This window comes from Triticum urartu, chromosome 5 (assembly GCF_003073215.2).
Source record: "Triticum urartu cultivar G1812 chromosome 5, Tu2.1, whole genome shotgun sequence".
Lineage (NCBI taxonomy): Eukaryota > Viridiplantae > Streptophyta > Magnoliopsida > Poales > Poaceae > Triticum > Triticum urartu.
The window spans coordinates 304,330,599-304,345,630 of NC_053026.1; positions in this window are offsets into that span (position 1 = coordinate 304,330,599).

Consider the following 15,032-nt stretch of genomic DNA (forward strand, 5'->3'; position numbering starts at 1 on the left):
CTCGGGGCACCCCCAGGTGCCGCTCTGGCCCATCTTGGGTGTTCTGGTCCATACAAAATCTCCAAACAGTTTCGTGGTATTTGGACTCCGTTTGATATTGATTTCCTGTGATGTAAAAAACAAGCAAAAAACAACAACTGGCACTAGGCACTGGGTCAATAGGTTAGTCCCAAAAAATGATATAAACTTACTATAAAATGGTTGTAAAACATCCAAGAATGATAATATAACAGCATGAATACTTCATAAATTATAGATACGTTGGAGACGTATCACGAACCCAACGAGGAGCAGAAGGAAATGACAAGTGGTTTTCAACAAGGTAATGTCTGCAAGTGCTGAAATTGTAAGTAATGAGTAGTTTGATAGCAACATAATTTGTAACGAGCAAGTGACGATAATAGAAACAAAAGTGCAGCAAGGTAGCCCAATCCTTTTGAGGCAAAGGACATGCCAAAACGATTTCTTATAATAACCAAAGTATTCTTGAGGGTACACAGGAATTTCATCTAGTCACTTTCATCATGTTGGTTTGATTTGTGTTCCCTACTTTGATAATTTGATATGTGGATGGACCAGTGCTTAGGTGTTGTTCTTACTTGAACAGACCTCCTACTTATGATTAACCCCCTCGCAAGCATCCGCAACTACGAGAAAAGTATTAAGATAGAATCTAACCATAGCATTAAACTTTTGGATCCAAATCGGTCTCTTACGAAGTAGCACATAAACTAGGGTTTAAGCTTCTGTCACTCTAGCAACCCATCATCTAATAACTACTCCACAACGCATTCCCTTAGGCCCAAATATGGTGAAGAGTCATGTAGTCGATGTTCACATGACACCACTAAGGGAATCACAACATACATATTATCAAAATATCAAACACATATCAAGTTCACATGATTACTCGCAACATGATTTCTCCTGTGACCTCAAGAACAAAAGTAACTACTCACAAGTGATAAACATGTTCATGATAAGAGGGGTAAATAGCATAATGGATCTGAACATATAATCTTCCACCAAATAAACCATATAGTGATCAACTACAAGATGTAATCAACACTACTAGTCACCCACATGTACCAATCTGAGATTCTGGTACAAAGATTGGACACAAGAGATGAACTAGGGTTTGAGAGGAGAAGGTGATGTTGAAGATGTTGATTGAGATTGCCCTCCCCAAGATGAGAGGGTTGTTGGTGATGATGATGACGATGATTTCCCCCTCTGGGAGGGAAGTTCCCCCGGCGGAATTGCTCCGCCGGAGGGCAAAAGTGCTCCTACCCAAGTTCCCCCTCAAGACGGCGGCGCTCCATCCCGAAAGTCCTCTCCTTATTTTTTCTAGGTCAAAACGATTTATATACCAGAAGATGGGCACCGGAGGTGGCCCGAGGAGGGCACAACCCACCAGGGCGTGCCTGGGCTCCCTAGCGCACCCAGGTGGGTTGGGCCCACCTGGTGAGCCCCCTCTAGTAGTTATTCGCTACAATAATTCTTATTTATTTCATAATAATTCCTCGTGAAGTTTCAGCTTATTTGGAGTTGTACAGAATAGGTAGTCTAACGTAGCTTTTTCAGGTCCATATTTCTAGTTGCCGGAATTCTCCCTCTTTGTGTGAACCTTGCATATTATGAGAGAAAATGCATTAGAATTACTCCAAAAAGTATTATTATGTATAAAAACATTATAAATAACAGTAGGTAAACATGATGCAAAATGCATGTATCAGACGTTCACATGACACCACTAAGGGAAACACAACATAGATATTATCAAAATATCGAACACATATCAAGTTCACATGATTACTTGTAACATGATTTCTCCCGTGACCTCAAGAACAAAAGTAACTACTCACAAGTGATAAACATGTTCATGATCAGAGGAGTATTAAATAGCATAATGGATCAGAACATATAATCTTCCACCAAATAAACCATATAGTGATCAACTACAAGATGTAATCAACACTACTAGTCACCCACGGCCATAGATACCAATCTGAGGTTCCGGTACAAAGATTGAACACAAGAGATGAACTAGGGTTTTAGAGGAGATGGTGCTGGTGAAGATGTTGATGAAGATTGGCCTCCTCAAGATGAGAGGGTTGTTGGTGATGATGATGATGATTTCCCCCTCTGGGAGGGAAGTTTCCCTGGCGGAATCGCTCCGCCGGAGGGCAAAAGTGCTCTTGCCCAAGTTCCGCCTCGAGACGGCGGCGCTCCATCCCGAAAGTCCTCTCCTTATTTTTTTCTTGGTCAAAATGACTTATATACCAGAAGATGGGCACGAGAGGTGGGTCAAGGAGGGCACAACCCACCAGGGCGCGCCTGGGCTCCCTGGCGCGCCCAGGTGGGTCGTGCCCACCTGGTGGGCCCCCTCTTGTACTTATTTGCTCCAATAATTCTTATATATTCCATAAAAATTCTCCGTGAAATTTCAGCTCATTTGGAGTTGTGCAGAATAGGTAACCTGACGTAGCTTTTTCAGGTCCAGAATTCCAGCTGCCGGTATACTCCCTCTTTGTGTGAACCTTGCATATTATGAGAGAAAAGGCATTAGGATTACTCCAAAAAGCATTATTATGGATTGAAACATTATAAATAATAGTAGGTAAACATGATGCAAAATTGACGTATCACATGCCGGCATACAACATTTGAAAGAGCATGGTGCCCCATGTTTGTTTTTGGTAACTAATGATAATCCCTATGGACTAATGGTTGCCTTGAGTTATATTGAAGGGTTTGTCCATAGACATTGCTTGAAGAACATTCGTTGGTTTCAAGGTTATTTGAAGAAGATTATGTGTTGACCAAGGTCCTATCCAAGGAATTATCCAAAGATTGGTCATGTGAGAGTTGAGCCTATTGCAAGCATGTCTTGAATAAGAAGATGGTGTGAACATTCATATTTACCTTCAAGACATCACCTTTATGAAGAGAGAAGATAAGATACAAGGTTGATCAAGAGTAAGTCAAGAGTGAATCAAGTCGATCAACACACAAAGAGTAGAAGTTGTACTGAGTGGGATCAAGTGATCCCATGATATGGTAAGCATTGTCCATTACGCTTTGTGTACTAACACATGGTCTATGTGAGAGTTCTTTGTGGGGTTAGGTATGTTTCCATGGGAGTGCATCAAAAGGAAGATCCCATATATTCCATGGAGGATGACATCAATGGTGATAGTCATTATGGTTGCGTTGTTCAAGTTCAAGTGGAGTATCACAAATAGATCCCTTGCTTGAAGCTTGCCGTCCTTTGTGGTGACAATGGACTTGGAAAGATGTGCCAAAGAGTGCTCACCCATAATGAAGTATGGGGGAGCAATCTACTAGTCTTCATCGAGCATGCCAATCAAGAAAGGTGGTCCAACTTGAAGAGGACAAGATCGTTGTCATCTAGCTCAAGTGGACTATGCACAATGAAAATGATGTCCTTGATAGGTTTTTATTTTACCGGTCTCATGGTGTTAGTTGGGAGACCGGATTATATGATTGAGTGTCGTACTATCAAGGCGGGCTCTCGAGTGAGTAGCTTGATCGCATCGTTCGTAGAGAGCTCAAATTATTGCATCCTTGGCATCATCTTTATTTGTTCTTGTCTGGCTTTTTTTGCTTTGAGCATTTTAGAGCTTCTGGTCATCTTCATGACAAGCTCAAGTTCATCAGAACGGATTTCATATACATTGTCTTTTATGTTTCCGAGTTGGAGTCTATGTAGAATCTTCTCTGATGGAGGTTTCACGCATCTATATCTTTGACATATTTCTATTGCCACTTCTGAAGATTTCTAGTCATGATTTGACAACTCTTGTCGTTAGCTTTTATCAAGCTTGAGTTCATCGAAATCAAAGTTCATTTGCAGAAGGTTACGACAGTTTTGGTCTTACTTGCGTCCTTCTATTTTGCTTGGGCAGTTTTACAACATCTAGGCAGCAATACTGCTCTGGACCACGGTAGTACCGCTTAGGTGGTACTTCCCTAACCAGTATCGCTGCCACGTCCGCTTATTTTGGTGCTTCTGTTGTCCAATCCGCTTGAGCGGTAGTACCGCTCTAAGCGGTAGTAATGCTCCCCCAAGCTGTAGTACTGCTCCGGCAGAACTGTTTCTCTTGTTTTCTTGTCTCGTTGGTTTGCGCTGACCGTGCTAAGGGTGTCTTCTTCCCCAATGGTTTCTATCCTTTAAGCTTGTGTCCTCCCTTCATTGTTGACCTTCTTCGAGCTTGCTATCTCTCAGTCCCTCCATTGATTCTTACTAGTTTTTGAGGGAAAAGAGAGAGGAGATCTACATTTCCACCAATCCATCTCTCCTCTAAGTGAGGGGAATCCTTTGGATCTAGATCTTGGAGTTCTTTGTGTTCTCCTCTTGTGTTCTTCCTCTCATTTTCCTTCATAGCATTAGTTGTGGTGGTGGGATTTGGGAAAGAAGGACTTGGGCACTCCGTATGCCCTTGCCATTGCATTTGGCGCGCTGGTTTGAGTTCTCGACAGTAATACATGGAAATGAACTTGAGAAATTTATTACTCTTGGGTGTTTGGGCACCCTAGAGCTTGTTTCTTGGGTGCTTTGGTGCCCTAGATGGTTGGTGTTGTCAAAGCTCAATCATTGTGTTGTAAAGCTTTGGGAGACTCCAATTAAGTTGTGGAGAGTGCACCGAGCAATTTGTACAGTTTCGGAGACTGCCCAAAGGTTGCCATTTGTACGGGTTCGATGACCACCCATAAGTGTCCTTTAATGGAATCATGACATCTTGCATTATGTGAGGGCGTGAGGAGATTACGGTGGCCCTAGTGGCATTTTGGGGAGCATTGTGAACTTCGAGATATATCATCGTCTCTACGTGCCTCGGTTATCTCTTATCCGAACCTTTTACTTATGCACTTTACTTTGTGATAGCCATAGTGTTTCATGTTATATATCTTGCTATCACTTAGTTGTTTATCTTGCTTAGCATAAGTTGTTGGTGCACATAGGTGAGCCTAGTTGTTTTAGGTTTTGTGCTTATCAAATTAAACGGTAGTTTTATTTTGCATTTGTTCAAGCCTAAATCGTAATTATTTTAAAGCGCTTATTCACCCCCCTCTAGGCGACATCCACAATATTTCAACATTAAACAAAAGAATCACACCCGCATGTGTCCATAGTACATGAAAAACAAACAATATACTCACGCATCTCGCTCCATCGTGAGCTTTTGCTCCCCCCCCCAAACCAAACTTTTTTGGGGGGGGGGGGGTCATCTTTCTCAAGTCGACCGCCATGATCTCCACTTCCTTGGTGATTATAGCGAGCTCAACCTCCTTTTCCTTCAAGTCCACTTCCTTGGCTCTTGACACTACATTTTCCTCGTTGATCGTGAGCTTCTTCTTTTGAAGGCCAAAGAAGTTCTTCAGGCCTCCGCGGTCGCACGTAGTGTGTCCACACGGACCCAAATCAATACCAAATCTCAACTGAAAATGAGTTGAAGCAGCCATGAAAACGGACAACCATTGTATGCATCGGTGCGTTGGGCTGTGTTTTTACCCACGTGGATCCAAACGGACATGGATGGACGAAATGTGTCGGCCCATTAAGTTACCTTGTCCTTACATGGGCAAAACCTAATACACGTGTAGCAACTTGGATAGCGACCAACTGTAAACCCCTCGTGGAGACGCTATGTGCACATGGGCCGACCCAACTAGCTCACTTTTGTGTGTGTTTTATTTTGGTTTAGTTTTTGCCTTTTCCATTTTGTTTTATTCTTTCCTTTTTACATTTTTGTTTTTTCATGTTCTATTTTCGTATTTTACATTATTTTATTTTTCTATATTTTTATTTTCAAATTCATTAACATTTTACAAATTTGTGTCCACTTTTTTAAGTAGGGGAATATTTATTGAAATTTGGAACATTTTTTAGATTAGTGAACATTTTTTAAAATTATGACCATTCTCTAACATTAAGAACATTTACTGAATTCGTGAACAACTTTTGAAATTTGGAACATTAATTAATTTACATTTTTTGGAAATTTAGAAAATTTTCTAAAAATTCGGATTTTTTTCAAATTTATGAACAACTTTTGAAATTCAGAATATTGTATCAAATAGTTGAACATTTTTCTAAAATTCATAACACATTTTAAAATTAGGAACGTTATTTTAGTTTGCTAACAACTTCTGAAATCCGGAACATTTTTCCAAATTCATGAACATTTTTTTGAGTTTTGAATTTTTCCAAAATTAGTGAACATATTAATAAATTTAAAACATTTTTTCAAATTCTTGAACATTTTCGAATGCCAGAACATTTTTTGAAATTCAAGAAAATTTTAACTTTGGAACATTTTTCAAACTATTGAACAAATTTTGAAATTAAGATCATTTTCTGAAATCCATTTTCAAATTTTTGAAATTTGGATCATTATTTCAAATTTATAAACATTTTTTGAAATCAGGAACATTTTTTTAATTCATGAGCAACTTTTAAAAATGAAACATCTTTTCAAATTCTTGAACATTTTTCAATTTCATGGTATTTTTAAGAACATTTATGGAAATCTTTGATTTCTTTAAATAATTGGAAAATTTTCGTAAATTCATGAACATTTTTCAATTTCATGGTATTTTTGAAAATTTGGAACATGTTTTGAAGTCATGTATAGTTTTTTTCAAATTTTGATTTGTGAACATGTTTTGAAGTTGCGGTCATTTGTTCAAATTTTGGATTTGTGAAGATTGTTTAGAATTTAAAAAGCAAAAACATAAGGAATAAAAAATGAAAGAAGAAAAGCGAAAACAAAACATGGGAGCCCCGCCCGCACATGCACTACTAGGGAAAATCTTGTACACAGAATTTTACCACTAGCGTCTGTTAAAAGAAAGCGCTACTGCTACTTACCCGTAGCGCGGACACATGAAACGCGCTACAGATACGGGTGTAGCGGTAGTGCTTCTCCTGGAGAAAGCGCTACTACTAAAATTCCCACTACAAGCGCTATAGCTAACTTAGCTATAGCGTTTTTTCCTACCAGCGCTACTATTACGTTTGACTTAACCCCCGCGCGGTTTCTCTCCCTCACTTCTTCCCCAAATCTCTCGCCCACTTCGCCGCCGTCTCCCCACTTTGCCACTGTTTCCTGCCGACGTCGACGCCCCCGGAGCCACCAGAGCCGCACACCGTCGACGCCACCGGAGCCGCCCCCAATGCCACCAGAGCCGCGCGGCCTCATCAATGCCACCGGAGCCGCCCTCGCCACAACCGGAGCCACCCTCTACGCCTGACTCCCTCGCCGTCACCAGAGACGCCCCTGCCTCCCTCGCCACCATCGAAGCCATCCTTTGTAAGCCCCCACCCCTCCTCTCTCTCATGCATAGCACAAACATTGGACAGAGAACTAGCTAGCTAGGTTAACTAGTTTAATTAGGTTAATTATCTAGGTTAGTGCAAAAATTTAGTTGGGGCTTTCATAGAGAACTAGTTATGTTAACTAGTTTAATTAGGTTAACTAGCTAGGTTAACTAACTAGGTTAACTAGCTAGGTTAATTAGATTCATTAGGTTCATTAGGTTAACAAGCTAGGTTAGAGCAAACATTTAGTTAGGGCAGTAGGTTTAACTAGGACAATAGGGTTTAGAGCAAAAATTATTTGGACTATGGACCTGAATCTGGTTCAAATTTCATCCAAATGAAATTTGAATTATTTGGGCTATGGAAATTTTGTTGAGTTCAGAAGGGTTAGAGAAAATGGAGTTCCTTTGTAATTTGGGTTGTGTCCTAGGTAGAGAACGGTTAGAGAAAATAATGTGTGTGTGTGAGAGGAATAGCTAGAAGAGAATTTGGGTTATGTCCTAGCTAGGCAGAGAAGTGTTTAGTGAGGTCATTTTGCAAAGGTTTTTTATTTTTGAAAAGACCACTATTTTTCAAGGAAAATAATTTAGGCAAGTTTTATTTTAAAGATGATTCCTTCCTAGACTTTTAGCTTTAAACAAAAAACAAAAGCATTTAGCTAAAAATAAAAAACAGTAGCTATGGCATTTAGCTATAAACAAAAAACAGAATTGATGTTATATGATATATGTCATTGATGTTCATTTGGATATTCCATTATTGTTGATTATATCTTTTCATTGAAGTGGTCATGTTATATCTTTTCATTGAAGTGGTTCGATTGTGCGCAAGTGGCCTTTTGTTGTTTGCAGGGAATGATTCTGAGTGGCCTATGTTTTGCCAGAATGTTGATTCATTTCCGTTCCGGCAAATTTTAGGCACTCTATTTGTCCAGTTTGTAGCAAAGGTCATGCCGAAATTTACCATGAATTTCGGCATGACTTGTGCTACAAACTAGGACATATCGAGTGCCCGGGATTTGCCGCAACAGGAATGAATCAACATTCCTGCAAAACATTAGACTTTTGTATGTCATTATTCATATTATTAGGTCTAGAATTAATTGACTAGATTTAGTCGTAGGAAACATGGCTAGCAACGATGAAGGACATGGTTCTAGTGATTGCAATGTCTATGCAGTGGCACACGCCTATTTGAACCTTCTCTGTGAGCAACGGTTGTTGCAGGGCCCACCTGTCACATTCGAGACTGAGACCGACATCGAGACCGGCACTGGGACTGACACTGGCGCCGAGACCGGCACAGAGAGTGGCGAAGCCAGTATAGAACCGAAAATAAAGAGGCAACTGCGCCCAAACCAGCTCATCACTACTAGACTGGTGGTGACGGAGGTGGACGACGGCAATTTTGAGCCAAAAGAGACTGCAGAAGCACGTGCGTGCTACGACAATCAAATAGCCTGCATCCTACGGGCAACCGCCACCATCAACGATGCGAAACTATGGAAGATGCCAGATATGAATCACTCCCTCCTAACGAAGCTGCACCAGGTATTCTTGTTCCCGGGCCAGGATGAAATCAAATATAAAAATCCAGATAAAGACCCGACAATGAAGAAGATAAACAGACGCGCCATGGGCAAGTTTAGCGGCGCGTTGTCCGCCTGGAAAGTAAGGCTGAAACATCGGATCATCAACAAAGAGGAACCCTACTCCGAGATTGTAAAGATAATCCAACAATTACGAAAGAGCAGTTTGAAATATTCAAGGCAGCTTGCGTTGCCGAAGCTGCCAAAGAAAAGTCGGAGTACATGAAGGGGCTTCAAGAGAGGAACATGGGGTGCCACCACCTCGGAAGCCGTGGTTATGCGGGGAAGAGGTCCATATGGGCCAAGAAGGACGCGGAACGTGAAAGTCTTGGCATCCTAGACCCCTTGGCGGAGTTCGCCGTCCCACTGGAGCATGACGTCATCAGGGCCCGATACCATTCGGACCCAGTCAAGAAGGTTTTCGAGACGGACGCGATCATGAAGGAGTTCATGAGACTGCTGGTAATTTTTAATTTCCCCCTAGTTCTGATCAATTTGACTGCACGTTTAGTCATATTTGTAAACGATCCTTGTTCCTTTTGCAGAAAGAGCAGCACAGGATCGCGGCCGAAATCAACTCGCCATCTGAGGCTTTGGCGAGGCTCGAGTGGGACACCCCATTCAACCGGGCCTTGAACATATTTAAAGGACTCCTGGTGGACACTCGGTTGTCGTATGGACGCGTGCACGGCGTAGAAGAGGGCGCCACATGGAAGAAGTAATATCGTGAGACTACGGAGGAGAGAAAGGAAAGATGGAGGTTAACTGAAGAAAACATCGACAACAAGGTTGCGATTGCGGTTGATAAGAAATCAATTGAGGCAGTCAAAGCAGCGGTAGCTGCCGCAGAAGAGGAAATGGCAACTTCGTATGGTGTGTTGATTCCGGCTATCATCAATTGGAGCAGGCAAAATCCAAATAAAGATGCAGCGAACTTTCCCCTTTCCAACTTCTTCGGGAGCAGCTCGACTAGCATTGCACCAGCACCTGCTCCTGCACCGGCTCCCACACTAGCTCCTGCACCGGCTCCCGCACCTACTCACAGCAGCCCGTCCTTCATCTCGGACGTGCTTGGCGGTGCTTCGTCTTTGGCTGAGCTCGACGCCCTCACGGTACCTGTCACACCGACCCTCTTCAATAAATGTATAATCTCCCGTTTCCATTGCCTTTCGGATGTCTCACGTCGCAGACATGTCTGTCGGTGTCAAAACCGGCGGATCTCAGGTAAGGGGTCCCGAACTGTGCGTCTAAGGCGGATGGTAACAGGAGGCGGGGGACACAATGTTTACCTAGGTTCGGTCCCTCGCGATGGAGGTAATACCCTACTTCCTGCTTGATTGATCTTGATGATATGAATATTACAAGGGTTGATCTACCACGAGATCGGAGAGGCTAAACCCTAGAAGCTAGCCTATGGTATGATTGTTATTGTCCTACAGACTGAAACCCTCCGGTTTATATAGACACTGGAGGGGCTAGGGTTACACAGAGTCGGTTACAAGGGACGAGATATACATATCCGAATCGTCGAGCTTGCCTTCCACACAAAGGAGAGTCCCATCCGGACACGGGACGAAGTCTGCAATCTTGTATCTTCATAGTCCAACAGTTCGGCCAAAGTATATAGTCCGACTGTCCGAGGACCCCCTAATCCAGGACTCCCTCAGTAGCCCCCGAACCAGGCTTCAATGACGATGAGTCCAGCGCGCAGATTGTCTTCGGCATTGCAAGGCGGGTTCTCCTCCAAATCCCGAGTACCTATCGTAACGAGTTGTGTCCGGCCTCCCATGAACGTTGCACTCATCGGCTTCTGTGCCTTAATAATGGCTATCTTCCACGTGTCGAGCGAATGTGAGAGGTCGGGGTGTTTTTACATTTACCACCCTAACCGGGTAGGTGAATTGTCTATTTAAACAGTCAGGGATCTTCAGATCTAGATCACACCACCTTCCCACAGCGAGTATCCATCGGAGCGTGCCCGGAAAAATCCATCCTGTCATGGCTGGCCACTGCAGCTCCTCCTCTCGCCCCCATAGCCCTAAGCCAGGTAGTTGGGAGAAGTGTTTTGTTCCCCATAGCCAACTAGTAGAGTTGCAGACCCAGGGGTTTCTCCCTCCTGCGTACATGGTCCCCGTCCGAGCCGGTCTAGCCACTTATAATGGCGGGGAGCAAGCGGAAAGCTTTCCCAACCCATCCACGGGGGAGCGGGTATGCCTCGTCCCTTATTTATTGAGGGGACTCGGATTTCCAATCCATCCATTCCTTCGTGGGCTCCTGGAGTTCTATGGCATCCAGCTGCATAACTTTACTCCCGCCTCCATATTACACATTGCAGGCTACGCTGCCCTTTGCGAGCCGTTTCTGGGCTGCGAAGCTCATTTCGAGCTGTGGCAGAGGCTATTCTGCCTCGTGCCCCGTACACAGGAGGGGTCAATATTTCAAGTGGGCGGAGCTGAAATATGGCGCATCACCAGGCCCGGATAGCTGTCCGGTACTCCGAAGAAGACATCCGAAGACTGGCCTTCGGAGTGGTTTTATATGGAGGACGTTCCCCTCCTGGACCCTATTCGGATGGGCCTTCCTGAGTTCAACAACGCCCCTTTGAAGAAACTTCGTAGCTGGCGCCCTCGGAGCCCCCAGGAGGAACATAACAGAGAGGTCCTTTACCTGATGAGCTGGATAAAGACACTGGCCGAATCAGGACTGACAATAATCGAGGTTATGTCAATATGTATAATGCGGGGGGGTGCAGCCACTTCAATATCGGGGACAACCCATGTGGCACTTCAATGGAGAAGACGATGCCACCTGCTGCGGCCGTAAAGGTCCGGACTCCGCCTCCGCTCTGGCGAAAATACTGTCCAATTTATATAAGGGAGAGGAAGAGGAGTTCATCCGTATTAAGCCAGGGATGGATTCTCCATGTACAACCCCCCAAACTGGGTGAGCTGCTGCTTTTTACTCCAAACCTTCCCGCTTTCTTTGTCATAAATATTTACCTTGCTATTTCATAGCAGGAACTACGAAAAGCTGTGAGGGAGATTCACAGCCCATCTCCACAGCCAGAGGACCCTGATCGGGCCCTCGATCTCGGACTTGAAGAAGATCCGGACATATTCGTGGAGCTCATCGACAGGACATTTTATCAGTTAAGCTGCGACGGTGCCTTGGTGGCCATCACCGCCGATTATCCTGGACTGCTCCCTGCATCGCATGTAAGTAAAACCGGAGTCCCAACTTCCGAGAAGGATCCCCTTTTTCGCACTTCACCCACCGCACACGTATGGTGTTTTGCAGGGAAGGCCCTCGGGACGCCATGCCGAACCCACAGTGACTCACCAACAAGGGGCACCGAAACTGGGTAGGCTTAAAAGGAAGGCGGTCAGGACTGAGATGTCGTCGCAGAAGTATGAAAAAGAACCTTGCTCCGTGGTTATTGTCTTTAAAGTATAATAACGTCCGTGGTTAGAACCAGGAAAAACGCTCGCCGGACCGTATCCGGAGAGCCTGCCGGCCATGCCTCCACCAGCCGGGCTCCAGAGCCGGACTTGGAGGCAGATGCTAATGTGGGGACAACGCCGGATATTCCTCCTACCAAGGATGCGGATAGGCTGTCCGCCACAAATTCCGAAGTGGAGAGTGCCATGAAGCACAGGTGTCGCCGGGCCGTACTCCGCGACCCCGGTTTTTCTGAAGAGGCGTTTGATGCCTTCAACTCAGGGGACGCGTACATCCGAGCTGCTCAAAATGGTCTTGCTAGAGCCACGGACTAGTATGTAAAGGATATACGGGTAAGAAAATCTGATAATTATATATATATACCAGTAGCCCCTGAGGCTTGAAACAGTTGGCACAACTGATTTAAGGATCATTATTTTCATAGGTTCTTACTGAGAAGAATACCCAGTTGTCTCAAGAGCTGGAGGAGTGCAAAGCCCAGCTACGGGTCGCAGTTGCCAAAATGGAGGAGTCCCAGAAGGCCCCATGTGGTAACACTTGTTCCTATCGAAAAGAATGAGATGTACCAGTTAATATTTGTCTTGCATGCTAATCCAATCAATAGATTCTGCAGATGATCCCGGAGTGAATCCGGAGGAGCAACATGCTCAACGGCAGCTGAAGGCTAGCAAGCACGTGCTTACACAAGTAAGGCGAGAGAAAAATGATCTCCAAGATGCCAATACCCGGCTGGATGTTGAACTGAAAGATGTTTGGTCCCAGCTAGCTGACTCCGTAAAGGAGAATAAAAGGCTTCGACACGGCATTTTCAGTAAGTGCTTGAGCGAACTTCTATAGAGTTCGGAGAAGAAACCAGCTAACAGAGCTATATCTGTAGGTATGCTGACGGGCCGTCCCGGAGAGGAGATGCCCGGGTCTGCGGGAGATCTTCTACCAGAGCTCTCACAACTGCACGAACAAGTTCGGCAGATGATGCAGGACCTTGCCCAGGCCTTGTGGCCATCCGCCTCCCTGCCAGGAGGCATGGGGGAGCTTGTAGAGATACTCAAGGGAGCGCGGCGATGCTTCCGATTATGGAAGATATCTGCCTGCCGACAAGGTGCAAGGGAAGCCTGGGCCATGGTGAAGACTCGATATACCAAGGCTAACCCAAACCATATGGCCGAGGTCGGACCTGTTGGACCTGACGGGAAAGAGATCCCCGTCAGCTTGGTGTATGATTAGGTGAGATTAGCCGCAAAGTATTCCCAAGGGGATTGTAGGCTAGACAGCCTGTTGGAGGGTATAGAAGAAGACTAGTCAGTCTAAGTGACTGTGTACTTCGAGTGACATATATTGTCCCTAGCCGGATTGTAAATCATTTGTCATGGCGGACCTTTTCGCTTCGACCTCCAGACCCGACAGTCCGGAGTGTATCCGAATACCCGCTCAGTTATGTAAAAACCGGGGTACGTGGGAAATCAGGCATAGGGGTCATAAGTGCTTGAACAGACAAGTACCCAACTAGTTATGTTATATTACATGGATAGTAAGAAACATCTTCCAGGGAGAATAGTTCCGTTAAGGGTTCCTTTCACTGGGTACGCATGCATTAATGTGCATGTGCGAACTGCGACAAGAGACACAGGATAAAACATCTGGGGGTATGTATTCTAATAAGTAAAAAAGCCATCCTTTGTTCGCCGACCGAATATTCCCTTAAGAACGCTAGCTTTTGGCTTCACCCAGTCTGAGGTACACGTCCGGCTGACTCAGCAGTAACAATCGCAGAGGTGCTTCCCTTATGCCCTAGCCGAATTAACGGGAACGTAGGGCATAAACACGAGAGCCAGGCAACCCAGCTTGGCCAAAACTTAAGTCATATCGATGCATATAATGGCAAAGAAAAGGTGCATGTGTAAAAATAACACATGTGCGGCAGGCATAGAGCCCGGATCATAATTATATTAAGCTTCTCTATAAGAAGCCCCTAGGTATAATGAGCACGCTTAGCGCGTACAAATTGTGCAGTCAAGACACATTTTAACCTTTGAAGGCCGCGAAGAAAAAGAAGAAAGACAGAAAAATATAGATAACGAAAATATAAAAAATTGTGGAGGTAAGGAGACGAACACAGAGTTCGGCGCTAGGCGTAGAACCTTCGGAGTCTAGTCGTGTTCCATGGGTTTGGCTCGAGTCGATTGTCCGATGCATCCCGCGGACGATACGCTCCACCGGTCAGAACTTTGTCAATAACAAAGGGACCTTCCCATTTGGGTTTGAGCTTGTCCTTTTTTTTCTCTGGTAGGCGTAGAACGAGTTCGCCAACATTATAAGTTTTGGCCCGTACTTCTCTACTTTGATACCGTCGAGCCTGTTCTTGATAGAATGCGGATCGGGCTTTTGCCACGTCACGCTCCACCTCCAGGGCGTCCAAACTGTCCTGCCGATCTAACTCGGCTTCTTTTTCTTCATACATGCGCGCGCTAGGTGAGTCATGAATGATGTCGCAGGGCAGTACCGCCTCTGCGCCGTACACCATAAAGAAAGGTGTGTATCCGGTAGTGCGATTTGGCGTGGTCCGCAGCCCCCATAGTACGGACTCGAGCTCCTCGACCCAGTGTGTATCTGATTCCTTCAAGGACCGCACTAGTCTGGGTT